Below are 16,458 nucleotides of genomic sequence, written 5' to 3'. Positions count from 1 at the left end.
GCCTGCAATGCAGGAGACCCTGAACCCAATAGTACTCTTAGCATGAAGGTAAGGGAACTTGGTGGTCCAATCTAGTCTATTGTGTAATAAGCATATTTTAAAACATTCAAATTCTGTTTTTAATTATTATACCACTATATATATACACACACACACACACACACCATTATATATGGTGAAGACCAAACTGGTTTCTACAATAATTAACATTCATTTGCACACTTTCCATGTCCTGGTAAATGTCTTAAGCATTTTACCTAGTTTAATCCTTTCAGTAACAGTCCAAAAAGGTCCTATTATTATCATTTTATAAATGGAAACAGAGACTCAGAGAGGTTAAGTAAGTGGTCCAGGGTCACAGAGCTTGTACGTATCAGAGCTGCTGGTAAATCTTCAGCCTCCTTCTGCTTTGATCTCTCCAAATTTTTATGAGAATGTGTTGCTTCTCTTTACACTCGCTAAAATAATAATTTTCAGTTGAGAAGTTCATTCTTGCTAGCTTTGATCGGCCTGAGAGTCCCCTCCTAGCAAGAATCTCAGATGGCTTAACACTGTCCAGAGCTTCAGATTTATTTAATGCAGCCTTCACATTGTTTGTAAAGCTGCTGGATAATTTATTTTTTAACCTCCATGCTGAAGAAAATTATGTAAGTGCTCACATGCTTCAGTGCTCATCAGTGAGGGAGGAAGAAGTAATAGTGTCTGTTTACATCATACAGAATGTTTGCTACTAAACATAAGAAATCGTGAAACCCAAACACAGACTCACATGGTGGAGCTTATGTTGGGTTGGCCAAAAGTTTGTTCAGATTTTTGCATACGAGCTTACAGAAAAACCTAAATGAACTTTTTGGCCAACCCCAGAAAGTACGCCATGCTCTCCAGCTTATCCTCTCATTTTTATTGATCATGAGCAAGTTTTGGATATGAACTAAACTTCTTTATGTGATTTTTTTCCTGATTATAAAAGTGATGTAACCTCAATAAAAAGTAGGGGAAACCAAAACATAAATAAATAAATAAATAAAAAGTGATATATGTCCATGGAAGGAAATTCAGAAAATACGGAAGAATATAGAGAAGCCAATAAAATAGAGCTAAATTTCTTAGTATGTGATCTGGGCCTGGAATCAAAGCTCTTTTGGGTTTAGAAAATACCTGTTCAGTAATTTTTGTGATGAACTACAAAGAAAAACCCTTTGATTCTAGTGCAATTTTAGGGTATTTTACCATAAGTCATTTTAAAGCAATCAAATGAGAAAAAATAAAATTTTCCTGTTCCTCATTGTTACAGATGAGTCTCTAGAGAGTTTTTGAATGGGGTGGGGGGGGGGAGAGGTTAGCTTTTCATATCCCCAAATGCTTTGTATTATTTGGCAAACTAGATTCTTGCTTTCTTTAAACTTCCAAAGTGATCTAGAATCTTGAGTTTCCAAAACTGTGAGTTAAAAAGATTTAACTAAAAGTGTGATTTCCTGCTCCCCATTTTCCTTCCTATCTATAGAAAATTAAAGTACTGTTAAAAAGAAAATTTACAAAAATCAAGTTTTCCATAATCACATTTGAATATTTGCAATACTTAATATTTACATCTCACCTGAATATGACTCAAAGAATGAGTTATCCCACATGTATTTCTCACTATAGTGGCCATCAAATATTTTAAAATATTTAAAAGTTATTTTTATGCACTGACTGCGTATGAACACATAATAGAAAAAGATCAGGCTATTTAATTATCCATGTCCTTATATCAACTATCCTGAACTGATACTGTGTTCAGAATGTCTCCTGTGGTACATAACAAGTTAGATAGATTGGAACTTTATTTTCTTCTTTGGTAAGAGAGCAGTTGATTTCAGCATCACTTCCAATATTGTCTACAGGCCTGGGTCCTATAAAGCAATTAGGGTTTTCCAATTTACAATCCATAATTTCAGAGGCATTAATTGTGTAATTATTCATGTAGTATTTATTTACTTATCACTTCACTTCATCTGAGAGCCTCAGTGTGATTTGTAAATATTAATACATTGTAATTATGTTTCATCACAAGAAAAATATGACATACTGTCACTGGTAGTTTGAAACCATTATTAGCTTTGTACTTGACCTAGAAATCTCTCATTTAGATTTGTAGTTGTGGTTTCTCTCTGCTGCTGCTGCTAAGTCGCTTCAGTCGTGTCTGACTCTGTATGACCCCATAGACGGCAGCCCACCAAGCTCCCCTGCCCCTGGGATTCTCCAGGCAAGAACACTGGAGTAGGTTGCCATTTCCTTCTCCAATGCATGAAAGTGAAAAGTGAAAGGGAAGTCGCTTAGTCGTGTCCGACACTTTGCGACCCCATGGACTGCAGCCTACAAGGCTCCTCCGTCCATGGGATTTTCCAGGCAAGAGTACTGGAGTGGGGTGCCATTGCCTTCTCCGGTGGCTTCTCTCTAACCTTCAGTAAATCATTCTTTTTTGTGTCAGTGATTTGCTACCATGTATTGAGAGAAGACTGGATGATGCTACATTGCCACATGATACCATAAGAACTCAATGTAAGTTTACTCTTCCTGCTTTAAGATTTTCACTGTTTTTCCTTTAAGATGTTAGGAGCATCTTTAACTGAACACATGAGATTTTATTCTTAGGGTCCTCTAAGTAACTGATATCACACTTCCTAGAGTGACCTTTGAGAACCAATCAACCAACCAAAGTCTAGAATTATAAGCATTGCATTTACCAAGATGAAAAACAATAAATGAGCAAGCCAACATTACAATGATACCTAGTTAGTCTGCCTGGGCTTGTGACCTTTCCGCCTTTGCCTTTTCCTCTGGACATTTTGCCATTTTACTTATAAACTTCAGATCCCTGACCTGTGTTACTTGTTGTCATTGCCTTTACTCTTATTGTTGCTTTTTAATTACTTTTGTTAGGATGGTGGGGCTCCATGCTGTGAAATATGGTTTATAATCTTTTGTCTTATGTTCATGACTTTCTGCCTCTTTCCAACATGATTTATTGCTGAACTTGTTTGTAATATTTGGACGTAATGCGTTTATATTTCAAAGCTGAACTTTGATCTTTGTGTGTTATATTTTGTTAATCTTGAGCAATGAATCTGGGGAACCATAGATGAGAAGCAGGAAAAAAAAATCCCCGAAATGCAATAGTAGCGGCTGTGATTCAGCAGCACGGATGGTAAAGCTGCGACGTACACAGCCACTCACAGTAGGAACTTGTTTGGACTGTAAATCTGAGTCACTCCCTGACCCAGTAACACTTTCCAGTGCCTCTGAATCTAGAAAAACGATCATCTTTGACTTTATAGTGAATAACAATGTCTGCTTTTCCCAAAGAATGGAGAAGGATGGAAGGGGAAGGCACTGTTATCTACTTTTAGTTATACATTTTCCCTAGCAATATGCTAATTTAATAAACAAATATCTGAATATTATCACAACATGTCAACGATATTAGTCATGTTCATGTTAGCATGTTTAAATGTTGGTAACTGTGTCATTCTGGCCATTTGTGTTTGTACTAACTATAACACAGCTGTGTCCCCATGAGGACATCCTGAGATGATCTTAAATTTTCAATTTTACATTTAATGTTAACAGAAGTAATTACATTATAAAAATCATACTTTTCCAAAAGGCTTTTGAATCCAGGTTCTTACTGTCCTAAATGAAGAAGGAAATGGCAACCCACTCCAGTGCTCTTGCCTGGAGAATCCCAGGGACGGTGGAGCCTGGTGGGCTGCTGTCTATGAGGTCGTACAGAGTCGGATATGACTGAAGCGACTTAGCAGCAGCAACTGTCCTAGAAGGTGGCGATTACTGATTGTAGATCTTAGACACCATAATTTTCATTAAGGCAATTCTATTAATTGCTTGGTGGTCCGTGCTTACACTGAGTAACCCTCTTTCTAGGATACCGTCTTTATAAGTAATAGAAGTTCCTTTTGAAGCAATTTAAAACTGACCTTTTATAAATTATTATTCCTCTTAAGCAGTCCTCAGTAGAAGCAGAGAACAGTGATCATTTTTCTTCCTTTGTTTCTTCCTTCCTGATTTACAGTATAGTTAAAGCAAATATATGAAATCTGTACCGAAGCCATGTAAATGTACAGAAGCAAATCAGTATTCTATTTCCAAAGTTTATCTCATCTTTAGCTGAGATAAGAGATCCACCAAACTCTACCAGATAAGGGCCTCTGAAGAATATCTTTTGGCAAAAGCACAAGCATTAACTTTAGATGCATCTCTATCCAAATATGGGATTTCCAGGTGGCGCAGTGGTAAAGAATCTGCCTGCCAATGCAGGAGACCTGGGTTGGGAACATCCCCTGGAAAAGGAAATGGCAATCCACTCCAGTACTTTTGCCTGGAGAATCCCATGCACAGAGGAGCCTGGTGGGCTACAGTCCATGGGGTTGCAAAGAATCAGACATGACTTGGTGACTCAACAGCAGCTAACTAAATATGTCTCTTCCGTGTAACTTACCATGTGACCTTGGACAAGTTTATCCTGAGTTTCAACACATGTAAAAGGAAGAATATGATAGCAAACTTGTAAAAGGACTAGATAAAAATATAAGTACCTAAAATTACACTTTCTTCTTGCTAGACCTAAGGTAATGAACTAATCTGCAAAATATTCTTACAACTCTCATTAAATCTTCTCATAATTCTCTCTAGAAGCTTATGAAAAATAGTTAGCTTTTCTTTATGTAAAAATAATCTCACCTTTCAAAAAGAAAATTGCCACTTTCTCCTTACCGACAATTATTTCTTATTCATTTTTTTTTGTGCAGTTAAAGACATATACAATAATTGAAACAGATGAAGAGGAGTCAAGACACTGTGCCCTTATTCAGGTTGCCACAGTTGATAATGATGTTCCAAAAGGAATAATACTTTTTATTTTTAAAATATTTATTATGTAATTTATGTATTTGGCTGTTCTGGGTCTTAGTTGTGGCACGCAGGATCTTTAGCAGTGGCATGCAAACTCTTAGATGTGGCATGTGGTATCTAGTTCCCCTGACCAGGGATCAAACCCACGTCCCTGGTATTGGGAGCACAGATTCTTAGCCACTGGGCCACCAAAAGGAATTATTATCCCTAAAGGAATAATATTATAGGCAGAATGAATTAGAATTGAACTTCAGAAAATCTAGAAAGATAAGAAGCCACATAGATACGGCATCAGAAAAATGTTAAGATGAAATTCAAGCAACGTGTTCCAATATATTGGCAAAATGGAAGGGGTTGTTAAACCCTGGAATCACTTAACCTTAGAAGTAATTATGAAGGAAAAATCCATTCTAAGAAGGTAAGTTCAAAAGAGCCACTGAAAAAAATGCAATTAATCCTATCAAATATTCATTGGAAGGACTGATGCTGAAGCTGAAACCCCAATACTTCGGCCACCTGATGTGAAGAACTGACGCATTGGAAAAGAGCCTGATGCTGGGAAAGATTGAAGGCAGGAGAAGAAGGGGACAACAGAGGATGAGATGGTTGGATGGCATCACTGACTCAATGGACATGAGTTTGAGCAAGCTCCAAGAGTTGGTGATGGACTGGGAAGCCTGGCAGTCCATGGGGTCGCAAAGAATCGGACACAACTAAACTGAACTAATCCTATCAAAAGCAATAGGCAGAGGGGATCAGAATAATAATGAGACTTAATCATTTAATGACAACCTTTTATCATGCCATCTCTGTTTCTCAGCGCAGGCTTGGAAGAGAAGAACCTTATTGTTTCATAGATGTGAAACTGAAGCTCAGGCACAATCAAGGGACTTGCTTGAGGTCATATAGCTAGTACAGGATTCAAAGTCCATTATAACCTGCTCTTAGGGAAAATCTGATGTGGCCGTTTCACTGAAACCTAATGATTTTGGTTAACGCTATTTTTTATAGAAGGCAAACTGTTTTTCTGCCTTGAATATGTTCACCTGACTAATTTAGGAAAATATTTAGAAGTCTTAATTGTAGACATTATCTTTTGGGTTATCTTCAGCCTCTACATGTTTATGTAAATACACTGAATTTCTGAGGGATATAGAAGTCCCAAAAGAGACTTCAGACAGACGCAACTGTATTCCAACTAAGACCTGAGCCCAAATCCATATTTAGGTTTTCTATTCTGATAACCTCAGCTAAGCTATGTCTTCACCTCTGGATGAATAAGGCTTAGTGTAAAGGCAGACCAAAGATAAGTAGCTTGATTATTGCACTGCAAATCACACTGGACATTTGTTGGTCATATTGAAAAAATTAAAAAATAGTATTAACTGAAGTGTAATAACAAGTATATGGTAAAATACACAGATCTTAAGTGTACATCTTGATGAATTTTTAATTTGTACAAGGAGAGTGAAAAAGTTGGCTTAAAATTCAACATTCAGAAAATGAAGATCATGGCATCAGGTCCCATCACTTCATGGCAAATAGATGGGAAAACAGTGGAAACAGTGAGAGACTTTATTTGGGGGGGCTCCAAAATCACTGCAGATGGTGACTGCAGCCATGAAATTAAAAGATGCTTGCTCCTTGGAAGAAAAGTTATGACCAACCTAGATAGCATATTAAAAAGCAGAGACATTACTTTGCCAACAAAGGTTCGTCTAATCAAAGCTACAGTTTTTCCAGTAGTCATGTATGGATGTGAGAGTTGGACTATAAAGAAAGCTGAGAACTGAAGAATTGGTGCTTTTAGACTATGGTATTAGAGAAGACTCTTGAAAATCCCTTGGACTGCAAAGAAATCCAACCAGTACATCCTGAAGGAAATGAGTCCTGAATATTCACTGGAAGGACTGATGCTGAAGCTGAAACTCCAACACTTTGGCCACCTGATGAGAAGAACTGACTCATTGGAAAAGACCCTGATGCTGGGAAAGATAGAAGGTAGGAGGAGAAGGGGGCTACAGAGGATGAGATGGTTGGATGGCATCACCAACTCAATGGACATGAGTTTGAGTAAGCTCCAAGAGTTGGTGATGGACAGGGAAGCCTGGCATGCTGCAGTCCATGGGGTTGCAAAGAGTTGGACATGACTGAGTGACTGGACTGAACTGAATGCTGCATTCCCATATACACTGATAAGCAGAGGGATGTACATGTGACTCACTCCTGCCAACTCAATGCAGTGAGACTGCTGAGACTTTTGGAATTGAGGCAGGCTCAACGTTTCAGTTGGTGTTGAATGCTGCAAGATGTGAAAAGTTAGTACAACGATCTTGCTACTGTGAGCAAAAGGTATTTGAGAGGGAATCAGTATCAGGGAGAATGGAATCAACAGACTGAAAGAAGGAAAGCTGGTCTGCAGGCAGGGCAGAGCTTCTGCATCCAGAGGTGCCTGAAATAAGATCTAGTTCTGGACTTTCATTAAAAAGACTCAACAGATTCTCTTGAGTAAACTGATTTGAACTGGGTTTTTTGCCACTTGCAGTCGAAATGACCTAAAATGTGTCTATTAGGGAAAATTATTCTCTATAAGTGAATGAGGGGATTTTTCTTTTCCTTCTTTTAAAGAGCATGGGCACACAGGAAGGGGGCAATGAAGACAGGGTGGCTGGAGTGAGAATTGTTGCTGAAAAGGATGAAGGACTTATTTTTAAAACATAAGGATGAGATCATACGCATGTTTTTGCAGTGTGACTTTCGTCTTTTCAAAACTCTAGTAAAGTTGACTACATACAAGAATGCCTTGTGTGGATTGTAATATTATGTATGTGTGTGTGGTGGGGAGGTGGGAGACTTCCCAGGTGATTCAATGGTGAAGAATCGACTTGCCAATGCAGGAGACGCAGGTTTGATCCCTGGGTTGGGAAGATCCCCTGAAGAAGGAAATGGCAACTCCAGAATTCTTGCCTGGAAAATTCCATGAACAGAGGAGCCTGGTGGGGTGCAGTCCATGGGATCACAAAGAGTCAGACATGACTGGACACAACTTAGAGACTGAGCATGCACGTTCAAGAGGGAAGGAGGGAGACAGGAGGACTGGATTCTGTGTTATACTGAGATGGTACAAATAAGGAAAACAAGAGGTGATGAAAAGATCAACTTTAAACTCAACAAATTCAACAGAAAGTAACTTGGAGTCAGAACTGACAGTGAGAATATAAGCCCTCCAGAAATTCATAGAATTGTTGAGGAATGCCTTGGACTTTCCACATAGTGTAGAGGGTTGAGACTATCTCCCCTAGATCTGAAGGGGCAAGAGGATCCCAGCTAACTATGACATATTATTCCTAAGACTGACAATAACATTACTTGCTAGTAAGAATTTTCTCAACTAATTCTAACTTTGGATCCATCAAACAGGAACCCAGAAGGCCAACAAATACAATTCTGTGTGTAGAATTAAAATAAAATGGGAAGACATTTTCCAGATATTTCTTGAAATAAAGAACTTTAAATTAAACTTTTCACTTTGCAAAACGTCAGTTTTCCCAAGCCCAGCTGAGCCACCAGGAAAGCCCCTCCCCAACCCCAAACCCCAATTCCCAAAGGGAATCAATATGCAGCACTTCCCAGTGTTTATAATGTAGCTGCCTGTGCATAATGCTATTCCAAATGAATTTAACTCAGAATCCCCTGAAAATACTAGTTAGCCCCAGTCAGATATTTACCACTTAATGTGAGTAATAATATTTGCTACCCCAGCCTACCCTGAAGCTTCTTCTGTTCAGTTGTTGCTGCTAAGTCGTGTCCTACTCTTTGCAACTTATGGATTGTAGCACGCCAGGCTCCTCTGTCCTCCACTATCTCCAGGAGTTTGCTCAAATACATGTCCATTGAGTCAGTGATGCTATCCAACTATCTTATCCTCTATCACCCCCTTCTTCTTCTGCCCTCAGTCTTTCTCACTGGAAAGATTCCCATTGGCTCCTTGCTTCAGGTGGCCAAAGTATTGGAGCTTCAGCTTCAGCATCAGTCCTTCAAAGAATATTTGGGGTTGATTTCCTTTTGGATTGATTGACTTGATCTCCTTTCTGTCCAAAGGATTCTGAAGAATCTTCTCCAGCACCACAATCCAAAAGCATCAATTCTTTGGTGCTCAGCCTTCTTTATGGTCCAACTCTCACATCCGTACATGACTACTGGAAAAACCATAGATTTGACTATACGAACTTTTGTCAGCAAAGTGACGTCTCTGCTTTTTATTACACTGCTTAGGTTTGTTATCCTTTTTTTCCAAGAAGCAAGTGCCTTTTAATTTCATGGCTGCAGTCACTATCTGTGAATTTGGAGCCCAAGAAAATAATGTCACTGCTTCCATATTTTCTCCTTCTATTTGTTGTAAAGTGATGTGTCCAGATGCCCTGATCTTCGTTTTTAATGTTGAATTTCAAGCTGGCTTTTTCACTCTCTTCTTCCACCTTCATCAAGAGCCTCTTTAGTTCCTCTTCACTTTCTGTCATTAGGGTGGTATCATCTGCATATCTGATGATGTTGGTATTTCTCCTGTCAATCTTGATTCCAGCTTGTGAATCATCCAGCCCAGCATTTTGCATGATGTACTCTGTGTATCAGTTAAATAAAGCAGGGTGACAATATACAGCCTTGACATACTCCATTCCCAGTTTTGAACCAGTCAGTTCCATGTCCAATTCTAACTGTTGCTTTTTGACCTACATACAGGTTTCTCAGGAGGCAGGTAAGGTGGTCTGGTATTCCTATCTCTAAGAATTTTCCAGTTTGTTGTGATCTGCATAGTCAAAGGCTTTTGTGTAGTCAATGAAGCAGAAGTTTTTTTAGAACTCCGTTGCTTTTTCCATGATCCAACAAATGTTGGTAATTTGATCTCTAGTTTCTCTGCCTTTTCTAAACCCAGCTTGTACATCTGGAAGTTCTCAGTTCATGTAGTGCTGAACCCTAGCTTGAAGTATTTTAAACATAAACTTGCTAGCTTGTGAAATGAACCCAATTGAATGGTAGTTTGAACATTCTTTGGCATTGCCCTTCTTTTGGTTTGGAATGAAAGCTAATATTTTCCAGTCCTGTGGCCACTGCTGTATTTTCCAAATTTGCTGGCATATTGAGTGCAGCACTTTGACATCATTTTTAGAATTTTAAATACCCGAGCTGGAATTCCACCACCTCCACTAGCTTTGTTCATAGTAATGCTTCCTAAGGCCCACTTGACTTCACATTCCAGCATGTCCAGCTCTAGGTAAGTGACCAGTCCATCATGGGTATCTGGGCTGTTAAGACTTTTTTTTAAAATTATGAAAGTATGGTAACACATTTACAGGAGACTTGGAAAATACAGAACAAGATTACATATAGTTCCAGTATATATTATGATACTTTTTAAGTAGATAAATTAAGATTTTTAGTTGGAGTTTCAATGTCACACTCTTAAAAATTAATAGAATGAATATACAGAGAAGTAGAAGGATTTAAGATATAGTAGACCTAAAGAGCACTATGAACCAATTCAACATAATTAACATAATTAAGATTTATACAATTTTCACACAACAAATTCTATTCAATTTCCATAGACTGTAAACTAGGAGACACTGGAACATATCCAGGGACATAAAATAAGGTACAAAAATTAAGGTATTGAAATTGTATATAATCTGTTTTCTTGTCACTGTGGAATTATGTTAGGAATCAGTATCAGAAGATACTTGAAAATAACCCATATATTTTCAAGTGCAATATGACATTTACCAAGAGAGATCTTTGACTTGGCCATTGAAAGCCTCAATAAAGTTAGAAGAATGAAAAAAAAAAAAGAGTTATTTGAGAGAAGAAAACATTTAAGTGAGAAATTAATATCTCAATGAGAATTGATACTTTTAAAAATCACGTGTATTTCATAATTCAATGTCCACTATGAAATGATGGGTGTATCTAAGAAGCCATAACAAGGAAAATTAGAAAATATTTGTAATAGAATAATGAAAAGAGATTACCTAACAATATAAAATATATACAGTTTGAGGCATTAAGTAAAGTGATGTGCTAAGTGGAAGGGCATACATGCATTTGTTTTCATCTGCCTCACCAGTTTGTCTTTTGGTTGGTGCATATAATCCATTTACATTTAAAGTGATTATTGATATGTAGTATTCTTGGGCTTCCCTTGTGGGTCAGCTGGTAAAGAATCTGCCTATAATGTGGGAGACCTGGGTTCTATCCTTGGGTTGGGAAGATCCCCTGGAGAAGGGAAAGGCTACCTACTCCAGTATTCTGGCCTGGAGAATTCCATGGACTCTATAGTCCATGGGAATGCAAAGGGTCAGACATGACTGAGCGACTTTCACTTCCATGGTTCTATTACCATTTTCTTAATTGTTTTGGATTTATTTTCTCTTTTCCTTCTCTTGTGTTTCCTGCCTAGAGAAATTCCTTTAGCATTTATTGTAAAGCTGGTTTGTTGGTGTTGAAGTCTCTTACTTTTGCTTGGCTGGAAAGCTTTTGATTTCTGCATCAAATTTGAATGAGAGTCTTTCTGGGTAGATTATTCTTGGTTGTAGGTTCTTCCTTTTCATCATTTTAAATATATTGTGCCATTCCCTTCTGACTTGTAGAGTTTCTATTAAGAAATCAGCTGATAACCTTATGGGAGTTCCCTTGTAGGTCATTTGTGGTTTTTTCCCATGTTGCTTTTAGTATTTTATCTTTGTCTTAATTTTCATCTTTTTGATTACCATATGTCTCAGTATGTTTCTCCTTGGGTTTATCCTGCCTAGGACTCTCTGTGCTTCCTGGACTTGGTTGGCTAGTTCCTTTCCCATGTTAGGAAATATTTCTCTTCAAATGTTTTCTCAGGTCCTACTCTCTGTTTTCTCCTTCTGGGATCCCTATAATGCAAATTTTAGTGCATTTAATGTTGTTCCAGAGATCTCTTAGGCTGTCTTCATTTTTTCATTCTTTTTTCTACATTCTGGTCTGTGGCAGTGATTTCCACCATTCTGTTCTCCAGGTCATTTATTCATTCTTCTGCCTCAGTTTTTCTGTTATTGATTCCTTCTAGTGTATTGTTCATCTCTGTTTGTTCTTTAGTTCTTCTAGGTCTTTGGTAAACATTTCTTGCATCTTCTTCATTCTGTTTCCAAGATTCTGAATCATCTTCACTGTCATTATTCTGGATTCTTTTTCTGGAAGTTTGCCTATCTCCACTTCATTTAGTTGTTTTTCTGGAGTTTTAGCTTGTCCCTTCATCTAGGACAAAACTTTCTGCTTTTTCATTCTGATAAACTTTCTGTAATATGGTTTTTGTTCTAGCTAGTGGGATTGTGGTTCTTCTTGCTTCTTCTGTCAGCTCTTAGAGCTTCCTGATGGGAGGGGCTGGTGGTGGGAAAAACTAGTTCTTGCTCTAGTGGGCAGGGCCAAACTCTGTAAAACTTTAATACAATTATCTGCTGATGGGTGGGGTTGCACTCCCTCCCTGTTGTTTTGCCTGAGGTGACCCAGCCCTGGGGTCTACAAGCTCTATGGTAAGGTTAACGGTAACCTCCAAGAGGACTTATGCCAAGGGGCACCTTCAGGTTAACGGTAACCTCCAAGAGGACTTATGCCAAGGGGCACCTTCAGGTTAACGGTAACCTCCAAGAGGACTTATGCCAAGGGGCACCTTCAGGTTAACGGTAACCTCCAAGAGGACTTATGCCAAGGGGCACCTTCAGGTTAACGGTAACCTCCAAGAGGACTTATGCCAAGGGGCACCTTCAGGTTAACGGTAACCTCCAAGAGGACTTATGCCAAGGGGCACCTTCAGGTTAACGGTAACCTCCAAGAGGACTTATGCCAAGGGGCACCTTCAGGTTAATGGTAACCTCCAAGAGGACTTATGCCAAGGGGCACCTTCAGGTTAATGGTAACCTCCAAGAGGACTTATGCCAAGGGGCACCTTCAGGTTAACGGTAACCTCCAAGAGGACTTATGCCAAGGGGCACCTTCAGGTTAACGGTAACCTCCAAGAGGACTTATGCCAAGGGGCACCTTCAGGTTAACGGTAACCTCCAAGAGGACTTATGCCAAGGGGCACCTTCAGGTTAACGGTAACCTCCAAGAGGACTTATGCCAAGGGGCACCTTCAGGTTAACGGTAACCTCCAAGAGGACTTATGCCAAGGGGCACCTTCAGGTTAACGGTAACCTCCAAGAGGACTTATGCCAAGGGGCACCTTCAGGTTAATGGTAACCTCCAAGAGGACTTATGCCAAGGGGCACCTTCAGGTTAATGGTAACCTCCAAGAGGACTTATGCCAAGGGGCACCTTCAGGTTAATGGTAACCTCCAAGAGGACTTATGCCAAGGGGCACCTTCAGGTTAACGGTAACCTCCAAGAGGACTTATGCCAAGGGGCACCTTCAGGTTAATGGTAACCTCCAAGAGGACTTATGCCAAGGGGCACCTTCAGGTTAACGGTAACCTCCAAGAGGACTTATGCCAAGGGGCACCTTCAGGTTAACGGTAACCTCCAAGAGGACTTATGCCAAGGGGCACCTTCAGGTTAATGGTAACCTCCAAGAGGACTTATGCCAAGGGGCACCTTCAGGTTAATGGTAACCTCCAAGAGGACTTATGCCAAGGGGCACCTTCAGGTTAATGGTAACCTCCAAGAGGACTTATGCCAAGGGGCACCTTCAGGTTAACGGTAACCTCCAAGAGGACTTATGCCAAGGGGCACCTTCAGGTTAACGGTAACCTCCAAGAGGACTTATGCCAAGGGGCACCTTCAGGTTAATGATAACCTCCAAGAGGACTTATGCCAAGGGGCACCTTCAGGTTAACGGTAACCTCCAAGAGGACTTATGCCAAGGGGCACCTTCAGGTTAACGGTAACCTCCAAGAGGACTTATGCCAAGGGGCACCTTCAGGTTAACGGTAACCTCCAAGAGGACTTATGCCAAGGGGCACCTTCAGGTTAACGGTAACCTCCAAGAGGACTTATGCCAAGGGGCACCTTCAGGTTAATGGTAACCTCCAAGAGGACTTATGCCAAGGGGCACCTTCAGGTTAACGGTAACCTCCAAGAGGACTTATGCCAAGGGGCACCTTCAGGTTAACGGTAACCTCCAAGAGGACTTATGCCAAGGGGCACCTTCAGGTTAACGGTAACCTCCAAGAGGACTTATGCCAAGGGGCACCTTCAGGTTAACGGTAACCTCCAAGAGGACTTATGCCAAGGGGCACCTTCAGGTTAATGGTAACCTCCAAGAGGACTTATGCCAAGGGGCACCTTCAGGTTAATGGTAACCTCCAAGAGGACTTATGCCAAGGGGCACCTTCAGGTTAATGGTAACCTCCAAGAGGACTTATGCCAAGGGGCACCTTCAGGTTAACGGTAACCTCCAAGAGGACTTATGCCAAGGGGCACCTTCAGGTTAATGGTAACCTCCAAGAGGACTTATGCCAAGGGGCACCTTCAGGTTAACGGTAACCTCCAAGAGGACTTATGCCAAGGGGCACCTTCAGGTTAACGGTAACCTCCAAGAGGACTTATGCCAAGGGGCACCTTCAGGTTAACGGTAACCTCCAAGAGGACTTATGCCAAGGGGCACCTTCAGGTTAATGGTAACCTCCAAGAGGACTTATGCCAAGGGGCACCTTCAGGTTAATGGTAACCTCCAAGAGGACTTATGCCAAGGGGCACCTTCAGGTTAATGGTAACCTCCAAGAGGACTTATGCCAAGGGGCACCTTCAGGTTAACGGTAACCTCCAAGAGGACTTATGCCAAGGGGCGCCTTCAGGTTAACGGTAACCTCCAAGAGGACTTATGCCAAGGGGCACCTTCAGGTTAATGGTAACCTCCAAGAGGACTTATGCCAAGGGGCACCTTCAGGTTAACGGTAACCTCCAAGAGGACTTATGCCAAGGGGCGCCTTCAGGTTAACGGTAACCTCCAAGAGGACTTATGCCAAGGGGCACCTTCAGGTTAATGGTAACCTCCAAGAGGACTTATGCCAAGGGGCACCTTCAGGTTAATGGTAACCTCCAAGAGGACTTATGCCAAGGGGCACCTTCAGGTTAATGGTAACCTCCAAGAGGACTTATGCCAAGGGGCACCTTCAGGTTAACGGTAACCTCCAAGAGGACTTATGCCAAGGGGCACCTTCAGGTTAATGGTAACCTCCAAGAGGACTTATGCCAAGGGGCACCTTCAGGTTAACGGTAACCTCCAAGAGGACTTATGCCAAGGGGCACCTTCAGGTTAACGGTAACCTCCAAGAGGACTTATGCCAAGGGGCACCTTCAGGTTAATGGTAACCTCCAAGAGGACTTATGCCAAGGGGCACCTTCAGGTTAATGGTAACCTCCAAGAGGACTTATGCCAAGGGGCACCTTCAGGTTAATGGTAACCTCCAAGAGGACTTATGCCAAGGGGCACCTTCAGGTTAATGGTAACCTCCAAGAGGACTTATGCCAAGGGGCACCTTCAGGTTAACGGTAACCTCCAAGAGGACTTATGCCAAGGGGCGCCTTCAGGTTAACGGTAACCTCCAAGAGGACTTATGCCAAGGGGCGCCTTCAGGTTAATGGTAACCTCCAAGAGGACTTATGCCAAGGGGCACCTTCAGGTTAACGGTAACCTCCAAGAGGACTTATGCCAAGGGGCACCTTCAGGTTAATGGTAACCTCCAAGAGGACTTATGCCAAGGGGCACCTTCAGGTTAATGGTAACCTCCAAGAGGACTTATGCCAAGGGGCACCTTCAGGTTAATGGTAACCTCCAAGAGGACTTATGCCAAGGGGCACCTTCAGGTTAACGGTAACCTCCAAGAGGACTTATGCCAAGGGGCACCTTCAGGTTAACGGTAACCTCCAAGAGGACTTATGCCAAGGGGCACCTTCAGGTTAATGGTAACCTCCAAGAGGACTTATGCCAAGGGGCACCTTCAGGTTAACGGTAACCTCCAAGAGGACTTATGCCAAGGGGCACCTTCAGGTTAACGGTAACCTCCAAGAGGACTTATGCCAAGGGGCACCTTCAGGTTAATGGTAACCTCCAAGAGGACTTATGCCAAGGGGCACCTTCAGGTTAATGGTAACCTCCAAGAGGACTTATGCCAAGGGGCACCTTCAGGTTAACGGTAACCTCCAAGAGGACTTATGCCAAGGGGCACCTTCAGGTTAACGGTAACCTCCAAGAGGACTTATGCCAAGGGGCACCTTCAGGTTAACGGTAACCTCCAAGAGGACTTATGCCAAGGGGCACCTTCAGGTTAACGGTAACCTCCAAGAGGACTTATGCCAAGGGGCACCTTCAGGTTAATGGTAACCTCCAAGAGGACTTATGCCAAGGGGCACCTTCAGGTTAATGGTAACCTCCAAGAGGACTTATGCCAAGGGGCACCTTCAGGTTAATGGTAACCTCCAAGAGGACTTATGCCAAGGGGCACCTTCAGGTTAATGGTAACCTCCAAGAGGACTTATGCCAAGGGGCACCTTCAGGTTAACGGTAACCTCCAAGAGGACTTATGCCAA

The 16,458-nt window shown here is 41.3% G+C and overlaps 1 long non-coding RNA gene across 5 annotated transcripts in view; it reads left to right on the top strand.

Annotated features, from left to right (window-relative positions):
- The window catches only part of LOC109562955 (uncharacterized), a 123,664-nt gene that overhangs the window by 13,074 nt on the left and 94,132 nt on the right, over window positions 1–16,458 (top strand). For 2 of the 5 annotated variants that reach the window (XR_011568057.1, XR_011568058.1), the window contains exon 2: window positions 2,474–2,544. The exons of the other annotated variants lie outside the window; for them this stretch is intronic. This is a non-coding gene — a long non-coding RNA (uncharacterized lncRNA). The remainder of the gene's footprint in view (window positions 1–2,473; window positions 2,545–16,458) is intronic. 5 annotated transcript variants of the gene reach the window in all.

The sequence above is a fragment of the Bos indicus genome, chromosome 8 (assembly GCF_029378745.1).
Source record: "Bos indicus isolate NIAB-ARS_2022 breed Sahiwal x Tharparkar chromosome 8, NIAB-ARS_B.indTharparkar_mat_pri_1.0, whole genome shotgun sequence".
In the NCBI taxonomy this organism is placed as follows: domain Eukaryota; kingdom Metazoa; phylum Chordata; class Mammalia; order Artiodactyla; family Bovidae; genus Bos; species Bos indicus.
Note: the sequence above shows the minus strand (reverse complement) of the source record. Positions and strands in the feature narration are given on the sequence as shown.